At 49.3% G+C, this 18,207-nt stretch overlaps 1 long non-coding RNA gene across 1 annotated transcript; it reads left to right on the plus strand.

Moving 5' to 3' along the window:
• The first annotated feature begins 138 nt into the window (after positions 1-138).
• Positions 139-17,776, plus strand: LOC147912878 (uncharacterized). The gene is made up of 2 exons (XR_015549505.1): positions 139-1,449; positions 17,666-17,776. It is a non-coding gene; the product is annotated as an uncharacterized LOC147912878 (long non-coding RNA).
• The last annotated feature ends 431 nt before the right edge of the window (positions 17,777-18,207 follow it).

An 18,207-nucleotide genomic window follows, 5' to 3' on the forward strand; every position in this document is an offset into this window, starting at 1 on the left:
CTGTGATTCCCCCCATACACACACACACACACACACACACACACACACACATGCACACACCCTTGTTTGGACAAACACAAGCCTGGGGCACTGGTGTCCTGGGAAGTCCCCACAACTCTGGGTCAGGGTGAACGGTCTTCCCCACAGCCCTTTCTCTTTCACTTTTGATTTTTCTTTTCAGAGCAGGCGTTCTGGGGCTACATCAGGAACTTTTATCACAGGGATGTCACCCCTGCTGTGTGTCGGAATCACCTGTGGAACTTCATAAATCTTGTCAATGTCCAGGTGACACCTTAGAAATGCTACTTTAGCAGCGGTCCAGGTTTGTGGATACCCAGAAAGGCTGAGACCCCATTTTGTGGGCGTGGGGCAGCCTCTCTCCTTCTCCTGTTCAGAGTCAGAAGATTCTGTTAAGTTGCAGATTCTGACCCGGCAGGTGTGGGGTGGACCCGAGAGTCTGCATCTAACGAGCTCTCAGGTGATGCTGATCACACTGGCCTGGGGGGCACACTTTCAATAGCAAGGCTGATGGAGACCCCTGACCCTGAGAGGGATGACCCACCCACCCCAGCATTGATCTCTGCTGTGTCCTGGCCTTGGGGTCTGTCAGCACCACACAGAGACCCAGGGGTCCCCAAACCCAGGGGATTATTTCTGTTTGTGACACAGAAACCCAGCTGGGCACCAGGGTCTTCCCCGTGTCCTCAAATGCTCTGGGAAGGTTGGATTTACTTCCAGCAAGAAGGTCACAGAGATGACTCTGGGGATGAGGAAGGGGCAAGCTGAGTGATGACTGGTGAGGGGACTGCCCTCCACCTCTAGTGTCATCAACCTGGCCTCCGCTTCCAGGGACAAACACTCGGTAAGGGTGTCTCAGGAATTGTAGTTCTGGGGTGTGAAAGGGGAGGTTTTCTGTATATCCTGGGTGAGAGGACGGTGGTGGTGGGAGGTCAGGTGGCTGTGGGCTCCCTGGTCCTCAGGGGAAGGTTTCAGGGAGACCCTCCCTCTCCATGTGTATTGGCTGAGCTGTGGCTCAGAGCCTGTCCCTGTGCTCCCTGACCATCCTGGGGGCCTCTGACCTCTGCCTCACTGGCTTTCCTGTGGTCACCCCACCTTCCCCATGGGTGGTGCCAGGCAGGTTGTAGGAAGCCACACAGGGACCCCTGGAAGAGCAAGCTGCTCTGAGGCCCCTAGAAGGAAGAGGGCAGGACACAGCAGGCACATGGGAGGGGCCCGGAAGGGTCTGTTAGAGGAAGGGATGGAAATCAGGCTCCTTCTCCAACTCCTCAGCCAAAACCAGGTTCATATGTTAATTTTCTATGTGTTGTCTTATGTCCCAATGTCACCCCCTGGAGGGCATGAAGAGACCGGTGGCTGATATCAGGGGCTGAACCATGTGTGATGACCAGGCTCTGAAGTGTGTGAGCTGGCCCTGAGCCCTGGACAGAGGTGAGTTCTGACATCCAGGCTAAGAGACTGGTAGTTTGGGTCCTGTACTTTGGGGATCCCAGGCTGAGACTCCCGCTGAGTGCAGGGTGAGCCCAGGGAGAGGACAGTTCCAAAGGATTCCTGATCTAGTGTCAGAAGAACTGTCTTCTGGGGGATGTGCTATCTCAGGATGAGCTTTCTCTCACTGATATTTAAAGCAGGGGGGCTTGGTGGGGTGTCTCTTGAAGCTTTTAGCAGAGGGCACTTGCCTAGGGGCTGGACCCCAGAATGGCGTGTTTCCTCCATCACAGCACTGGGGTTTTGCATCAAGTCATCTGTGTCCCCCTCTGTCTCTAGGCCCCCACAGGGCCCAGGAACTGGAGCAGCTACATGTGGAGACTTGGACAGGGGATCCCGCGGGTTCCTCTGTTAGAAGAGGGGAGGCCCCTATGGGACCCTCAGCCCTTCTGAGATGGAAGAAAATGCATAGCCTGGCTTCTCCTGTCCCATCCTGGATGGAAAGTTCCTATCGATCCCCAAGACACCTTGAGGTGGTTAGGTGTCTTCAAGGAACGACAGCCAGGTGTCCCCAGAGACCAGGAACTCTGGAGATTGGGAGTCACCCCCTGATTCCTTTGAGGTCAAGGTGGGGCTCCCTCTTCCCCTGGTGGTAACTTTACCTGGGGTGGAGAATCCAGAGTTTGTACCAGGTGAGGTCTCTGTGAGAAGACGAAGGACATAGGCTGCTGGCCCAGGCCCTCTGGGGAGAGAAGTCACTCACAAGGTAGAGATGGGGAGGGAGCATGAATTTCTGGGATGAATGGGGATCCAACCCCTCACTGTTAGGAGGCCCCTGTCCTCACTCCTGGCTCATGAGGGATACAACCTCAACCCTGGGACAGCCACAGGAACTTGCTGGCCTCCTCCCATGCTGATGCCAGTGCCCTTGTGTCTACATGGAACATGATCTGACACCAAGTGTCACATGGGGGTGACAGGCTTCCATTGTGTGGTTTCCTCCATCCATTTAATGAGTATTTATGGAGCATCTATGATGTGTCAGACCTTGGTCTGGGCCCTGGGAACTCCACAGAGAACAGGACACATGTGGACCCTGGGGTCACAGGGTTTACCTTGTGACAAGGAGTCAGGCACTCAGAGAAAATCATGGAACTAAGGGTTTAATTGTAATTGAGAGAAGGGCTGAGAAGGGAAGTGTCTAGTGCATCTGGAGCATGTAATGGAGTCTCAGCTGGTCTGGGGATCACCGAGAGCACCCCTGAGAAAGTGACCTTTGCTGAGACCTGAAGCGTGAGTGGATGTTCACCCCATGAAGGACGAAGGGTGTGGAGGGAGGAGCTGTCTGCAGAAGGACCAGCCCTTAGCGGGGCAGACACCTGGCTGGGTGGAGGGGCTGAGAGGGTCCAGTGTGGGGAGCTTGGAGAGCGGGGAGGATGGTGGACTGAGTGCGGCTGGTGAGGGACAGACCCTGTTGGGCTGTGGGCGATGCTGAGGGAGATCAGCAGCCCCCTGGGGAGACTCCAGGCTGCCGAGTAGCTCTGCTGCCATCTGCTGGACAAGAAGGAAAGTGTAGAAGGCAGAGTCACCATGCCATGCAGCTCTGCATGTTTATTCAACATCTATCCGTAGACATTTTACATGGGTCACATATCGTGTTAATGCTTCATAATATTCCCGCTCTGTGAGTACCAGTCTCTGTTGCTGTAAGTATATTGGCCCTACCTCTTCCCTCAGTGACATCACCAAACTCAGGTTCCCAGGAATATGTATCAGTTTGTTTGTCTCTATTAAGTTACACTATGCGTGCCCCTGAGTAGAGTGGTGTGTGTGGCTGGAGCACTGGCTGGTGGTTCTTTGGGGAGAAGGAGGAGCAGGGAACCAGGTGTGTCAGGAGGGGAAGGTCTTTGTGAGGGGAGCAGACGGGGAAGAATGAACAGGCCAACTTCCCTTCTCACTCCTAAGGCCTAGTACTCAGAACAGGAACCCTGATTCTGGGGACACACAGCACCACACACCTCTCTGTGTCCCTGGGTCAGATGAGATGGGAGCTGCTTCCTCTCCTGTTCATCAGGACCTGGGCCTCACATGTGCCCTATGCCCATTGCTTAACTCTCAAGTGTTAAGTCCACATTGATCCAGGGTTGTTGTAGGCACTTTCTGTGCATATCAACTGTGAACGGAGAAGCCCTGGTCCTGAGATGGCTTCACACACACAGTCCCACACAGCGCCCAGGCTGGGCCCTCACAGGCTGTTTATTTTCTCTTCTCTCCTCCCCGTTCATGGGGTTTCTTCCTTGTACCACCTCCCTGCACCTCTGTCACAGCCTGAGCCAGTGCCCCCACCTGCTCCCATTCCAGGCAGCTGCTTCTATGCTTGCTGCCCCCTCACAATCTCTGGGCCTCACTAGCCTCTCCTTTATTCTGACCCCTGACCCCTGTGGGGAAAGAAGGAGGAAGATGAGATTGGCGCTCTCCAAGGTTCTGCACTTTCTGAGTAGCTTGAGAGTGAGGAATCCCGATGTGTCAATGGAATCATTATCGTGTCTCCTGGTGGAAGCATTCCTCCCTTTGGAACTAAGACCTCTAGGCCAGCAGACCATAATGTCCTGGGGACAGGGAGCAGAGATCTTGCTAGTGGATCACTCGAGGGATAGTGAGTGGTGTCACTCCCATTTTCACCCCTTGATTCCTGGACCTGAGAATCCTGGGTATGGGAGAAACACCACCACATATTGGGCACTGATTCAGAACATATACTGTCTCCTGGCGTACCTTCCCCCAGCCCTGCAAGGTGTTGCTACCTAGCAGATGCTGTAACTGAGTTTCTGAAAGGCCATTCCACTTTTCTATCAAGCCAGCTGCTTCAGGATGGTAGGACTGGTGGATTCCATGAGCATGAGCCCATTGTTGCAATTCATTTGCTTTGAAGTGAGTCCCTTGATAGTGAAGGATAAGGCATTCTGTCAGTTCATGAATGTAAAGCATTGTGCTCAGGGAAGGCAAATCTGTATCCAGAGTAAGTGCCTATTCCAATAAGAGCAAAATGCTGCCTTTTCCATAACAGAAGTGATCAAATGTAATCAGCCTGCACTAGGTAGCTGGCTGATAACCCTGGGGAATGTGCCATATCGGGGGCCCAGTGTTTGTCTCTGAGCTGGCAGATTGGGCACTCAGCGGTGGCCATAGCTAGGTCAGTCTTGGTGAGTGGAAGTCTATGTTGCTGAGCCCATGCATAACCTCCATCCCTGCCACCATGGCTGCTTGGTTCATGAGCCCACCAGGCGATGACAAGAGTGAGTGGGGAAAGAGGCTGACTGGTATCCACAGAATGGGTCATCCTATCCACTTGATTATTAAAATCTTCCTCTGCTGAGGTGAATGGCGAGCATTCAGAGAGGTTTATCCACATGCGTCTTCCCCAGACCTCCTTGTCCCCAGTTTTCCAATCGTGTTCTTTCCAAGTCCCTGACCATCCAGCGAAATCACTGGCCACAGCTCATGCATCGGCATATAATCGCACATCTGGCCATTTCTCCTTCCAAGCAAAATGAACAACCAGCTGCACTGCCCGAAGTTCTGCCCACTGAGAGGATTTCCCTTCACCACTGTCCTTCAGGGAAGTCCCAGAGAGGGGCTGTAGGGCTGCAGCTGTCCACTTTCACATGATGCCGGCACATCCCACAGAACCATTGTAAACCAGGCCTGAGTCTTCTCTTCCTCCATCAACTGATCATAGGGAACTCCCCGTAGGTATGGCTGGGAGAGAGAAGACAGTGTAGCAGAATTGGGGCGGTGGACATTTGACCCACTTCTTCATGTAACTTACTTGTGCCCTCAGGGCCTGCTCAGGCCGGATCATGTATATACCACTTCCATTTGATGATGCAGTGCCGCCGTGCACGCCTAGCTTTATGGCTTGATGTTCAGACAACACCCAGTTCAAGACATAACTAGTGTCAGTTCAGAGGCTGTGTCCATTAACCCCCAAAGGTCTGATTATTTGCTTTTCCCCAAACTACGTGCAGCTCAGGTTGCATGATAATTGGGTGGCCCACAGTCAAGTGTTCAGTCTCTACTAAGGCCCAATAGTAATCCAAAGGCTGTTTTGAAAAAGGGCAGTGGGTATCCTCAGAGGATAGCAAGGCTTTGCTCCTAAATCCTGAGGGCCTGCACTGTGATTCACTTATGTAGGGCTGTCAAAGTCTCCATACACCAGCCCTATCTGCCACTGACACCTTAAGCGCCATTGCATCTGCTGGATTATATGGCCCAAATGGCAGGGCTGTTTGCAGAGTGTGGATCTGTTGCAGTGTCTTCTCTTGTCCTGGGTACCACTCAAAACTAGAAGCTTTTGGGGTCACTTGGTAAATGGGCCAAGAGTAGTACACCCAAATAAGGAATATGTTGCCTCCAAACCCAAAGAGGCCCACTAGGCGTTGTACCTCTTTTAGGTCATAGGAGAGACCAGATGCAACAACTTATTCTTCACCTTAGAAGAGATATCTTAATATGCCTCTCACTTGTGGAATCATCAAAATTTAACTGAGGTAGAAGGCCTCTGAATTTATGTTAAATTTATTTCCCATGTTCCAACATGCAAATGTCTTACCAATAAGTCTAGAGTAGTTGCTACCTTCTGCTCACTAGGTCCAATCAGCATAATGCCATCAATGTAATGGACCAATGTGATGTATTGTGAAGGGAAAGGCTCTCAAGATCCCTCTGAACTAAATTATGTCACAAGCTAGAGAGCTGATAGACCCCTGAGATAGGACAGTGAAGGTGTATTGGTGGCCTTAACAGCCAAAAGCAAACTGCTCTGGTGGGTCTTATGATGGGGAAAAAGGCATTTGTAGATCAATAGCTGCATACCGAGCACCAGGGGATGGGTTGATTTGCTCAAGCTATGAAACCACATCTGGCACAGCAGCTGCAATTGGAGTCACCACCTAATTAAGCTTATGATAATCTGCTGTCGTTCTCCAAGATCCATCCATCTTCTGCTCGGGCCGAATAGGCAAGTCAAATGGGAATCATCAAGACTGCATCCTTCGGGTCCTTGAGGAGGCACTAATCTCTGCAGTCCCTCCAGGAATGTGGTATTGCTTTTGGTTTACTATTTTCCTAGATAGAGGGAGTTCTAGTGGCTTCCACTTGATGTTTCCCACCATAATAGCCCTCACTCCACAGATCATGGAACCAATGTGGGGATTCTGCCAGCTATTGCGTATATCTATTCCAATTATGCATTCTAGAACTGGGGAAATAACCACAGGCCGGGTTTGTGGACCCAATGGGCCCACAGTGAGATAAACCTGAGCTAAAACTCTATTGACCACCTGACATTCAATAAGCCCCTACTCTGATTGGTGGGCCACTGTGATGTTTTGGTTCTCCTGCAATCAGTGTCAGCTCAGAGTCCATGTCCATCAATCCCCCAAAGTCTGATTATTTCCTTTTCCCCAATGCACAATCACCCTAGTAAAAGGCCATAGGCCTCTCTGGGGAAGATTAACAGTATACATTTGTGGCAGTATAGTGGGGTCTTTCCTCAAGGGGACCCAGCCTCCGCTTTATGCAAGGGGTTCTGAGTCCTTAAACTGGCTCAAGTCTGGGAATTGATTGAGGGCTGTAACACTCTGTTTCTATAACTCAAGTTAGACTTGTGTTCACTTTACCTAGAACTCCTCTAATTGATACAGATCAATTAATTCATAGGAATTTAGTAGATTTCCCATCCACTTTATTTCTAGGAACACCATGATCAGCTAGCCAATGCCATTGGTCTCTGCAAGTCAGGCTATTCTGATTGCTGCTTTGACTCTGCTGTGGATTATGGTGACCATGGCCCACCTTGCCTTTGGTGATTAAGTGCTGCCTCTTGGCCCTGCTACCTTGGGACCCAGTTACCCCCATTGCATTTATGTTTCCCAATTCAGTGGCAGCAGTTCCCACTGTAATTTCTGTCCTACGGAGAAGACATCCTCTTCAAGGATGCTGGGACTCCCTTACAAACTCATATCTCACAGTCATGGTGAAAGCTGTGTCCTCTGGACTCTCCCAGAGTGGGCGAGCAAGTCTTAAATGATAAATCCACACCAACATTCCAATCTCTCTTAGCTTTGTATCTTTTCCTCTGTCTCTGAGTAAATGGTCTATTCTCTGATGCAGAGATCTCACGGGTCTGTCAGGATAGACAGATATAGATGGAAAACCTAGCAATGACCTGGTGAGTTGAGTGGGGAGGACTTGGAGGCATTTTTCTATGAGAAGGACTTGAGGTTTCCCAGCCCATGTTATCCCAGAGGAGAGAGAGAATACCCCACAGAGTCCCAGGTGTCCCTGGAGTGGTTGAGGGGAGTGAGCCAGGTGAGGAATTGCCCATGGAGATGGCATTCTGGTCAGTCTGAAAAGTCCTCTCTCTGAGAGTGTCCTCTCTGTTTCCTTGGGAATGTTCTATGCCTTGGGGAGAGTGTGAAGTCCTTTGTGCTGAGCCTTTGGACTTGAAGGGAACTTGGGTCTAGGTGGCAGAGATCCCAGTGCAAGGAGGTAGGTGATGGAGGATGTGGGTGTCCTTGGATTCTTTACTCCCAGCTGCTCCCTGGGCTCACACTACAGAGTTGGGGGAAGTGCTGGGTGTCTGGGGTTGCCTTGGTCAAAGGCCTATGGAAAAGTCATCCTCTTAGATGAGTGCAGGAGAATATCATAGAAGGGAAATGAGGGATGAGGATAATAAGGGAGACTCATTTGCTGATGAAGAGAGGTGCTCTGTCTCCCCCCAAGCAGAGGAGGAGGGAGACAGAGGGGAGCCTGGTCTGAAGAAGGGCCCCATTACACCACAGGTTTCTGGGAACAGAAGACAACGAAGGGTTCCATGTGAGAGTCAGCCCAGCCTGGACCCCAGTCATGATGGCCCCAGCAGGGAGAAAGGTGTGAGCCTCCTTGGGCAGGTCCATGTGTGGGGAAAGAGCAGGGAGAAGGAACTCTGCAGTGTTTACACTTATGGGAGACTCACCCCTACCCCATTAGATGGCACCCTTGTCCCCTCAGCACAGCTATCCCTGGGTGGTGCACCCTGGGACGCGATGTCACTTCTCCTGGGGACAGGATCATTTTTCTAGCAAAGGCACGTCTATCTTTTTGTCTAAGGATGGTGATCACTCTCTTCCTTGGCTCTATGCTTAAGGTACTCGAGGACATTTGTGGGTCAAGTGAGTCTAGCAGTTGCTGTGAGTGTGTGGTGTATGTGGCTGTGTGTGAGACACCTTTGTGTGTCCTGATATTGTCCTCTGGTGGACACAAGGGGAGCTGTATCCTCTGTCAGGCTTGGGATGAGGCGTCTGACCAGGGTTCAGATTAGTGCTCTGGACACTGATGCCTGAGAAGAGATGGGATCTGACCTCTCACCCACAGGGACAGTCACTGCAGGACTCTTGCTGTCCTGGGTCTATCCTGCAGTGCAATAGAACTCTGGTAGGGCCGGATGGATCACATTCCCCTGGCCCCACACTTCAAAATGGTTAAAATGGTGAATTTTAGGTTGTGTGAATTTTATTTCAAAACAAAAAATTGGGGAGAGGATCCTACATATTACCCTGTCTAAAACTGGCCCCACTGCACCACTTGGAGTGTGTGTGAATGTCCATTTCTTCACGTCTGCAGCACTCCTGTAGTAACTATGTGGGAGCAGAAGAAGGTGTCACCCACTTATCCTTCTTGCTTTCCTTTATTCATTCTCTGAACACCTATAGCCATTTTCCTGTTTCATGCCCTTGTATAGGAGTGATGGGCCATTGAGAACTGCAACTTTGCTTGTCCTGTCTGTTTCTCAGGAACTCAAGGATCCATAGGGCACATGACATGAGCATAGGTAACTGCTCCTGAACATGTTGTCACAGCACAAAGGAGAATAGTTAGAGGTAGGAGTTTAGAGGGGGTCCATTGTGTCCACTGGTGGAGGTTGGGGTGACCTCGTGGTGAGATGGCCAATGAGGTTGGCTGTAAAGAAGGGGAAGGAGCAGGTTCATCGAGAAAGGGGAGAGGGCATCCCAGGCAGGGACCATGCAGGATGCAGGGAGGCAGGAGCAACTCTTGATGGACCAAAAGTTATGAGGGGCACTGTATGTGGAAATGGGATGACAAGGAGCAGGTGAGAGGAAGCTCCTGGGGAAAGATGAGCTTAAACAGTTGGGGGCTGTTTGGAAGAGTTGATGGGTTTTATAGGTGCCTTTCCTCCTGGCTACTGGGATGAAGAGGGCAGGAGGGCTCAGGAAACTGCGTGAGGGAACCCAGAGGAAGTTACACTCATGATGTGCCTATGGTTGCTCCTTCCTTGCTCATATTTGTGTGGATGTCAGGTGGCCCCATTTTCTCTTTTCCTGTCCCTATCTACATTTGCAAAGGGAGAGAGGCTGGGAGCTGTCCATGGTGTGAGCGCAGCCCAGTGCTCTCCTGGCTGAACAGGGGCTCTTGTGAATCTCATTGTTTCCTGTGAATATTGTCCCCACCACATTCTGCCACCTCAACTCCTCTTTCCCAGGATATAGGGATGGGGGTTGAGATAATTTAGATATAATATTTTCCCTGTGTGCCCCAGGAAAGAATGCACCCAGAGTTTCAAGTGAATTTCTGCTAAGAGAAAATTTCCATGAGCAGAAAAAGAGCAAATGAAGAGAAGGGCCCTCTTTATTTAGATCCTTTCCAGATGATCCCTTATGAGTCACAGATCTGTTCACTTTCCCTGGAAGCCCCCTACTCACCCCCCTATTGCCTACAGAGGAGGAAAAAAAGCCTGGAAATAAATGTTAAAGATTTAGAAGTTTTTCTCAGCTGGGGATGGCACTGCCCCCCACTCAGACAGCATTTGGAAAAGTGTGAGTCTGTATGTGTGTGGGGGGAGTATTTTGGCTATATCAGTGACTTGATAGGCCTTCCATAACTAAAGGTGTGGGGATGAGAGATAATAAATGCGGTTAAGAGGCTCAGGACTGTCTCGCATAACAAGGAATTTCTCACCCAAATGCCAATGTCAGCTACTCAGAAGAAATGAATCAATTGACTTTATTTTTCTTTATAGCCCATATCCTCAACAGACATAGTATATATTTATTTACTTGTTTATCTTCTGTCTCCACACTTTTAGAAAGTGGGCTCCATGAGAGAAGTGACCTAGCTTTGTTTACAGCTGTATTTTCTCACTCTATAATGAGGGGGGAAAAAAAAACAACAAAAAAACCCCATGAGATTTATGATTGAACAGTATTTAAAGATGCTTTGGATACAAAGAATAGAACATGCAAAGTGTCCAAAGGACCTCTTACCTGGTTTCTGATCTTCTTTGTTATGCTTCAAATATAATTTTGTATTTATTTAAATGACATTGTGCCACATATAAGGTCTATCTCTCATTTTTTTTCCATTCATCATTATCTTCTTTTAGATTTACCCTTTAAAGTATATTTAGGTCTAGTTCAGTGTTTCTCGAGTGTATTGAGTTTTCCTCCTAGAGACATTTGGCAATGTCTGGAGGTAGTTTTTGGTTGCCAGAACCGTGGGTGAACTATTGGTACCTACTGGATACAGGCCAGGGATGTTGCTAAAAATCCTGCAATGCGCAGGACAATCCCCTACAACCAAGAATGATCTCGTCCAAAATGTGAGTAGTTCCAAAGTTGGAAATCCTTCTGCAGACAAACATCTTCCTATATGAGTTTTAACAAGAAAGAACATGGCAATCTCCATGGTAGTAAAGCAGCCTCTTAATACTTTATGGGAGAACAAATCCATATCTACAAACTGGGAAAATGGGGGAGGCAGGGGAGGAAGCTTCCCTTCCTGGCAAGTCTGCTCCCCAGAGAGAAGGTAGGAAGGAGTGGGTGTGCAGGTGGGAGACAAGGGATTTGATAGGAGCAATGTTTCTCCAGTGTGGAGAGCAGAATAGTTCATGTCCAAAGGGATCCTGCCTGGCCTCCTCCTGAGTCCCCACAGAGGCTTTGGGCCTCCAGCTTCATGGAAGAGAGGGGCCAGGAGCCCACATGGTGACCACTACCTCCTTGATGGCTGAGCCAGAAATCTGGGGGTGCTCGATTCACAGAAGTAGAAGAGGCTAAGGCAGCTGAGGTCTGAACTGAGGAGGGACACAGGCCACTTCTTGTGGTTATGATGCCTTTGGCGTTGGAAAAGGTGGGGGCTGAGGTATTGAGAGGGGTGGGGAGGGTGGGGGTGGGAGGTGCTGAAACTGTGACTGGACTGGGACTACAAGGAGCCCCCAATATTCTGTTGGCAGGGCCCCAAAGTTGATTCAATATGAGAGGAGCAGTGTCCACAGGAGGTACAGAGCAGGATGGTGCCGAGTTGTCATCTCAGCATTCCAAACAAAATCCTTTGCTTGGTGGACTCTACAGGAGAAGGACAAGGGGGTCTGGGAGCTTGGCAGCCCTGTCAGTGGGGACTTAGTGGAGGTGGCCTGCAGTGGTCAGTGACCCATGTCGGTGAGATGCAGGGCCCAGCGGGGTGAAAGCAGTTGGGACTTGAGTCTCCAGAGGTTCCTGGAGGGCCTGGACTTTTAATGGGGGAACTCAGCAGGTGGGTGTCCTTGGTGGAAAATGGGATCCACTGGTGGCTTTTGCTTAGACTAGAGTAAAACCAGAGACCCTGCAGTTGGAGTCCTCACCCGGCTGAGGATTTGGAGCCTGGGCTGCTGCTATCCCTTAAGCAGGGGGTCAGCAGACAGGGACAGCTGAATATCAGGCTCTGTCTCATCCTCCCAGACATAAGTGGAGGCTTTTTTCAGAGTTCCTGCCTGGGCACAAGGAAGGGACCATCCTATTTCTCATCTGGGGCTTAATCTTACCCTGGCTCCACCTCCTGACCTCACTGCCAGGCTTTCAAAGAAGAGCAGTTTCTCATCAAACCTTGTCCTCCCTTTCTCATTGCCTGAGGCCTCAGCATGGTCTCCCAGGTACTCCACTTCTGACGGTGGAGGCCTTGCAGAATTGGGTACCTGTCTGGAAATACAAAGGGGCCCCTCTGTGCTCTGAAGAGTGATCTTGAGGTCCCCCAAGCTCCACACCGCTCTCCAATGCCTAGCCGACAAAACCCTGCACCTCTGGTAACTCTCCAGGTGTCAGAGAGAAATGCTGAGTATTGGAATCGGGGCTCCCTTGTGGAAAAGCGCCCCTAATCCTAGATGAGTACCATATGTGGGGACTGGCAGGTCCCAGTCTGGCTGCATCATCGCAGGGTCCGTGCTGGACTTGTGCTCATGTTGGGTGCACTGGGCATGGTGTGGGCTCGGGCATGCACAGGCAGTGGCCCTGGGGGCGAGGTGGGTGACTTCGAGCTGGGATTTGACTTCCAGAAGCTCCCAAGTTCTCAGATGTGGCCCGAGTGAGGCGGGCAGAGTTCTGGTGATTTGGCATAGTGACCGTAGGATGGTACTCAGGACCCTCCAGGCCGGCGCCCTGAAGACACGTGACAAAGTGGAATCTTGAGCTAGCAGCCAGGAGAGCAACCTCTGCTGTCTTGAGAACCAGGGAAGCTGGTTGCAGGTGGTTGGATCTGGGGAAAGGTACTGAGCAGCTGCCTCTAGTCTTGTATTTGAGATTTAAAGGGAGAAAGGATAATAATTTCTACCAAGTCATGAATATTGTGGGTGTCGTACTGACCGGAGGGGTCTCCCTTTCATTGTTGTAAAATGAACATAATGAACTTGAGCACTTGTTTAAGGAAAAATAACTTAATTTTATCAGTAACTGTTATGCATGCTTTCTTCTTTGTAGAATGATTGTTAATGTCATTTTTTTGAAATTAGTTCTTAAGAAAATGGTGAAAACTGTCCACAATTTATGTTTCAGCACCAGCAATGTGGATTTTGTGTTGACTCTCCCATACTTTTAAGCTTTTATGCATTCATAGAGATCATCTCAGTGAACGTGAGTGCAATGTCTCTTTATCCATTTCTACTGGCCATCGCTGTACACAGAGTATAGAGTCACATTTCCTCCTAAGAGTTGGAAAGCATCTGACTACAAAAAAAAAGTGTACAAATCCTTTGGGTAATGGTGATGGCACTCAAGGTGGAGATCTGTTCAAAGTGGGTGAAGGCAAACTGTTCTTGAGAACTTTCCCCTCAAAATCACGAGCAGAAGGCACCTCTTGGCCTTGTCACGATGTTGGGATGGATGAAGGACAGAAATAGAGGTCACTAATTTAAATATCAAATCCAAGAGTGAACAAGAGATTCTGCCTAGAGTCTGAGAGGGAGCCGACTGAATGGTGAGGACACTAAAAAGACCCCTCTCTTCCCACTAATGAGGGAGCATCAAAGGCTGCTGTGCTTCAGAGAGGGGCCCAGGGTTGGGGGCAGGGCACTGTTGGCCCACAGGTGCTAGGAATGAGACCTCAACACTGGCCAGTCTCTGAAAAAGTCCATTTTTGGGGTACATTCTTATTTAATGAATGATCTCAATGTACATGATATTGAAAATAAAGAGAAATTCCTATGGTATAATTTTCTTCTAATTAAGACATTTCTTCCTAATGATAGACATGAGTTTCCATTCATAGCTAAGATGACTTTAGGTTGGTAAGATCATCTCAGTGGATTGTCTAATGCCATGGGGTATGGAGACATCTCATTCACTTCTCTTCCCAATGTCTATAGAATTTCACACCTCCTATTTGGAGTATAAGCTAGCAGGTGTCATTCTGGTTTGTCATTACAGACCCTTGGAGAACCCACACCCTTCCTGCTCTGAGGCAGCCATAGGTCTTCACCTCTAAGCATGCATTCTCCTTGGAAATAAAATTATTGATTAATTTAAAGCCATTACAAAGATATTGATGATGTCAGTTTCTACTCCTCTTCACAAATCAGTCAGGGGTAATTTTATCTTCCAGGGGGCATTTGGCTATATCTGGAGTCATTCTTGGTTGTCACAACTAGGGGGAGGGAGTCCAGCTATCATCTAGTAAGTAGATCCCCTAGATGGTGCTAAACATCCTTCAATGCCCAGACAGCCCCCAACAAGAATTACCAGCCCCAAATTTCAATGGTGAGATTGAAAGCCCTGCTGTTTGTCCTTCTCCCGTCTTTCCCAGGAGGCATCACCCCACCTTGCTCTTTCCCATCTCCCCTGACCCTCCTCCCACACCCAGTCCCCCTCATCTTGCATCTTCAGTTCCATCCTTGAGGCCTTTTGACCAAGGTCCAAGGTCAGCTCCCCTGGCCCCTTTTTGCTCTTCTAGACAATCCACTTAGATGTTCTTACTGACTTAAAAGACATCTTAGATATGAATGGAAACTCATTTCTGTCATTAGGAAGAAATGTCTTAGAGGAAAATTATACCATAGGAATTTCCATTTATTTTCAATATCATGTACCTAGCAGGAACAACCCACTAGAGGGCACTCAACGCACCTCCTTGAGCTCCTATGGACCTTTTCTAGAACCTGAGACCAATGCAAATGTTTTTACTGCCACAACTCCCAGCCCTCACATACTCTTTAGATTTGATCCGGGTGAAGCTCCTGGGACAGACAGGGAGGGAACTCCCATTGGAGGATGTGGCAGCGTAGACTGGTGACCTGGAACCAAGCCTGGGGCCCAAGTCATTGGGAAGAGGGATGGTTCCAGGCATGGTGGGCAGTGAAGGGTAGACACTCAGGGTCCAGATGTCCCTACCCAGGTATGGGCACTGAGGGAAATGACTGTGAGCCTGTGACCCTGAGGGCCCTGTTGCTTAGGATCTGTGCACAAGGGCCTTGCCTGGGCTGCTGTGGAACATTCCAGACTGGGCCTTCCATAGCAGGAGATGGGTCCTCCCAGGTATTTCAAGAACCTTCCTACTGGAAAGAATCAGGAAAGATGTGTCATTCACTGTGGTACAGCTTCTCTCAGGGCCTGAGGTAGCAGGTGGTGTCCAGGCTTCACCATCAACTACAGATCAGGACCCAGGACTTGGGGAGTGTGAGGTCCTGCTGACCCCACCTCTTAGGACACCATTGCTGGGCTGTCTGTGGGGAACTCAGCCTCCTCTCCCCTTCCCTGCAGTGCAGGAAAGGGACCCCAGGTCCCTTCACGGAGAGTTGGACAGTGAAGGGGCACAGGTGAGTTTGGGCAGGTGGGTGTGAGGAGAGGTCATTACTCCTGGAGGGAGGAGCAGTAGATGGTGTGCAGACAGGAGCACACAGCCCACTGAGCTGCTGCAGCTGAGTCATTTCCTCTGGAGAATCCTGCCTTTTCCCTGTAAACATTCAAGATCTTCCTAGTTCAAAGCTTCTGACTGAGGCCCCTCAGTTCTGTTTCGTGACCCTGTCCTACATCAACTCTCTGTTCCCATCACACTTGGGCAGCTCTGTTGGACTGCCCAACTTTCCCAATACCCTCAGGTCTTCAGAATGGTCAGTGCCCCCCATCCCCACCAGTCTGGAAGCCAAGTCCTGCCTTCCTGGTCAGCTGAGGGACCAGGGTCTCAGGCTTGATTGTCCTGATTATCAGTCATCTGCCATGAGGTGGCAGCAGCTGAACAAAGGAGAGATGCAGGGACACTTGTGAGCCACCCTGTGTGTCTGCAAGTGGACCTGTGGAGCAGGAACCCAGGAAATGAGTGAACTTCCTGCTAATTTAGATGTGGGTCGTGTGTGCCCTGGGATCTTAATAGAGAATGCATGGGTATTTTCTTATTTTGTAGGACAGACTTTTGAGTTTGGAATTATAGGGTTCCCTTGATGTCACTGTCAACCTCAATCCCACCCTTTGTGGCACAGGCTGCAAATTCTGCACCCTGGTTCAGGGTTGGTGTTGGGGCCAAGACACTGGCAGCCTGGCCCTGGGATCCTCTGTATGCACAACTGCTATAGAAAGTTGTGTTCTCTGTTGGAAATAGTGAGCCTTCCTCCCGGTGCCCTCCCAGCTCCCTGGTGCCCTCAATCCTCGTAGAAGACCCCCCATACCTCTGAGGCACCGGCCCTCACTCCCAGTCCCATCTCAGCCCTAAGGGCAGTCTCTGAGCTGGCTGCCCCAGGGACATCCTGTGGGTCTTTTGTCTTTTTGCTCTGCTCCTGCTGCTGCCTGCCTGGTGTGATCTAGGATCCTGTAGGTTCTCTGAGGGGTGTGTGTGTGTGTGTGTGTGTGTGTGTGTGTGTGTGTGAGACTGGTCCCTGCACGTGAAATCTCAAGGTGAGGGAATTTGATTGTCATTTAACAAATATTTATTTTAAATGAAAGCATTCATGGTTAGGACTTCTACATCTAGTAAACAAGAGTTCATGTTACAGGCTGGATCACTCTTCTTAATCTTCTTGTCTTCTGCATGTTAGAATGACACATCCATGCCCTTTGCCAGCGCCTTGCAGCTCCTCCCACTAGAGGGAGAGCATATCCACACCCCAGCCCCATTTATCTCAGGCTTGGACATAAAAACATGGAGTCCAGGGATCTCCATTCTCAAAAAGCCACCCAGGTAATTCTCAAGAACACTGAGAATATGAGAAACATTTATCTAGATAGTATAATTTGAGAGATTCCACCAGTAAGACAGGTGATTGCAATATTGTAGGTTACAGGAGATTTGCAAAATGGGTTTCCTTATGCTAATCTGTAAAACTAAACCAAAATACTCAAGCAATTACATGATCAATTATGTAGAAGTATCTGGAAGCTTAGGACATAAAAATATTACATGTGCCTCTGACCCCCCTCAAAAAATAGCAAAAAAGGATCATAGCTACTATTCCCCATACTCCCACACTGGAGACTTCAGACAAGCACATATCACCGACTCTGTCACTGTCTGGGGCATGTGGATTGACAGCTCACATGTGTTTTGTACTAAAGTTAGGACCCAGTCCTTCAAGCTGTTGGAACGGGCCCTGCAAATGATCCTGGCAGGGTTGACATGTATAAATAGATATACCAAAGGGAGTCTTCCTGGAGAAAATGCTCAGGAGATCTTATACTTCATGAACTTACAACAAAATTAATGGAAATGGGGATGTAGTCCAAGGAACGAAAGGACCTCAAGACCCACCCTCCCTACTCACACCCACACCCACTTCCCCTCAAAATTGGGAGCAGCCAGTGTGCCTGAAGCCTGGAGAGCAGATCGTGCGGGGCCTTGGGGGCCACGTGATGGAGTCTGTGCTTTAATCTAAGTGTGGTAGGAAGTCACTGAAGGGTTTGTGTATTTGTTGTTTGATTGATTTGTCTTCTAGGAGTAACACACATGTCCTCACAGCCCTCAGATGGAAGCCACCCTGTCAAAATCCTGATCTCAGACTTCTAGCCTCCTGGACTGTAAGACAATAAATTTCTTTTTGATTTAAGCCTTCCAGTTTGTGGACCTTTGTTCTGGCAGCCATAGCAAACTAATACTACACTTCAAATGTAAAAATAAACAAATGAATTTAATTTTATCCAAAATATTATAATTTCAGCATGTAATCAAAATAAAATTATTAATGAGATATTTTACAGTCTTTTTTTCATTCTAAGGCTTTGAAATCCGGTGTGTGTTTTGCACTTATAGCACATGTCCGCTTGGACTCGCCCCATTCCAAGTGATCAGTAGCCACATGTGGGCAGTGGCTCCCACCTTGGACAGTGATGAACTGAAGGGTCACCTGACAGAACTCTCAGCTGCAGGTTCTCACCTGGACATGCATCTTGGGAGGATTCTCTCTCCATCATGCAAAGCTGTTCTGGCTCCAATTGGAATATAATATCTATTTAAAGAGTTAATCCCTGAGAATGGGGA

The sequence above is a fragment of the Ceratotherium simum genome, chromosome 33 (genome assembly GCF_057802395.1).
Source record: "Ceratotherium simum simum isolate JZ-2026a chromosome 33, ASM5780239v1, whole genome shotgun sequence".
Classification (NCBI taxonomy): domain Eukaryota; kingdom Metazoa; phylum Chordata; class Mammalia; order Perissodactyla; family Rhinocerotidae; genus Ceratotherium; species Ceratotherium simum.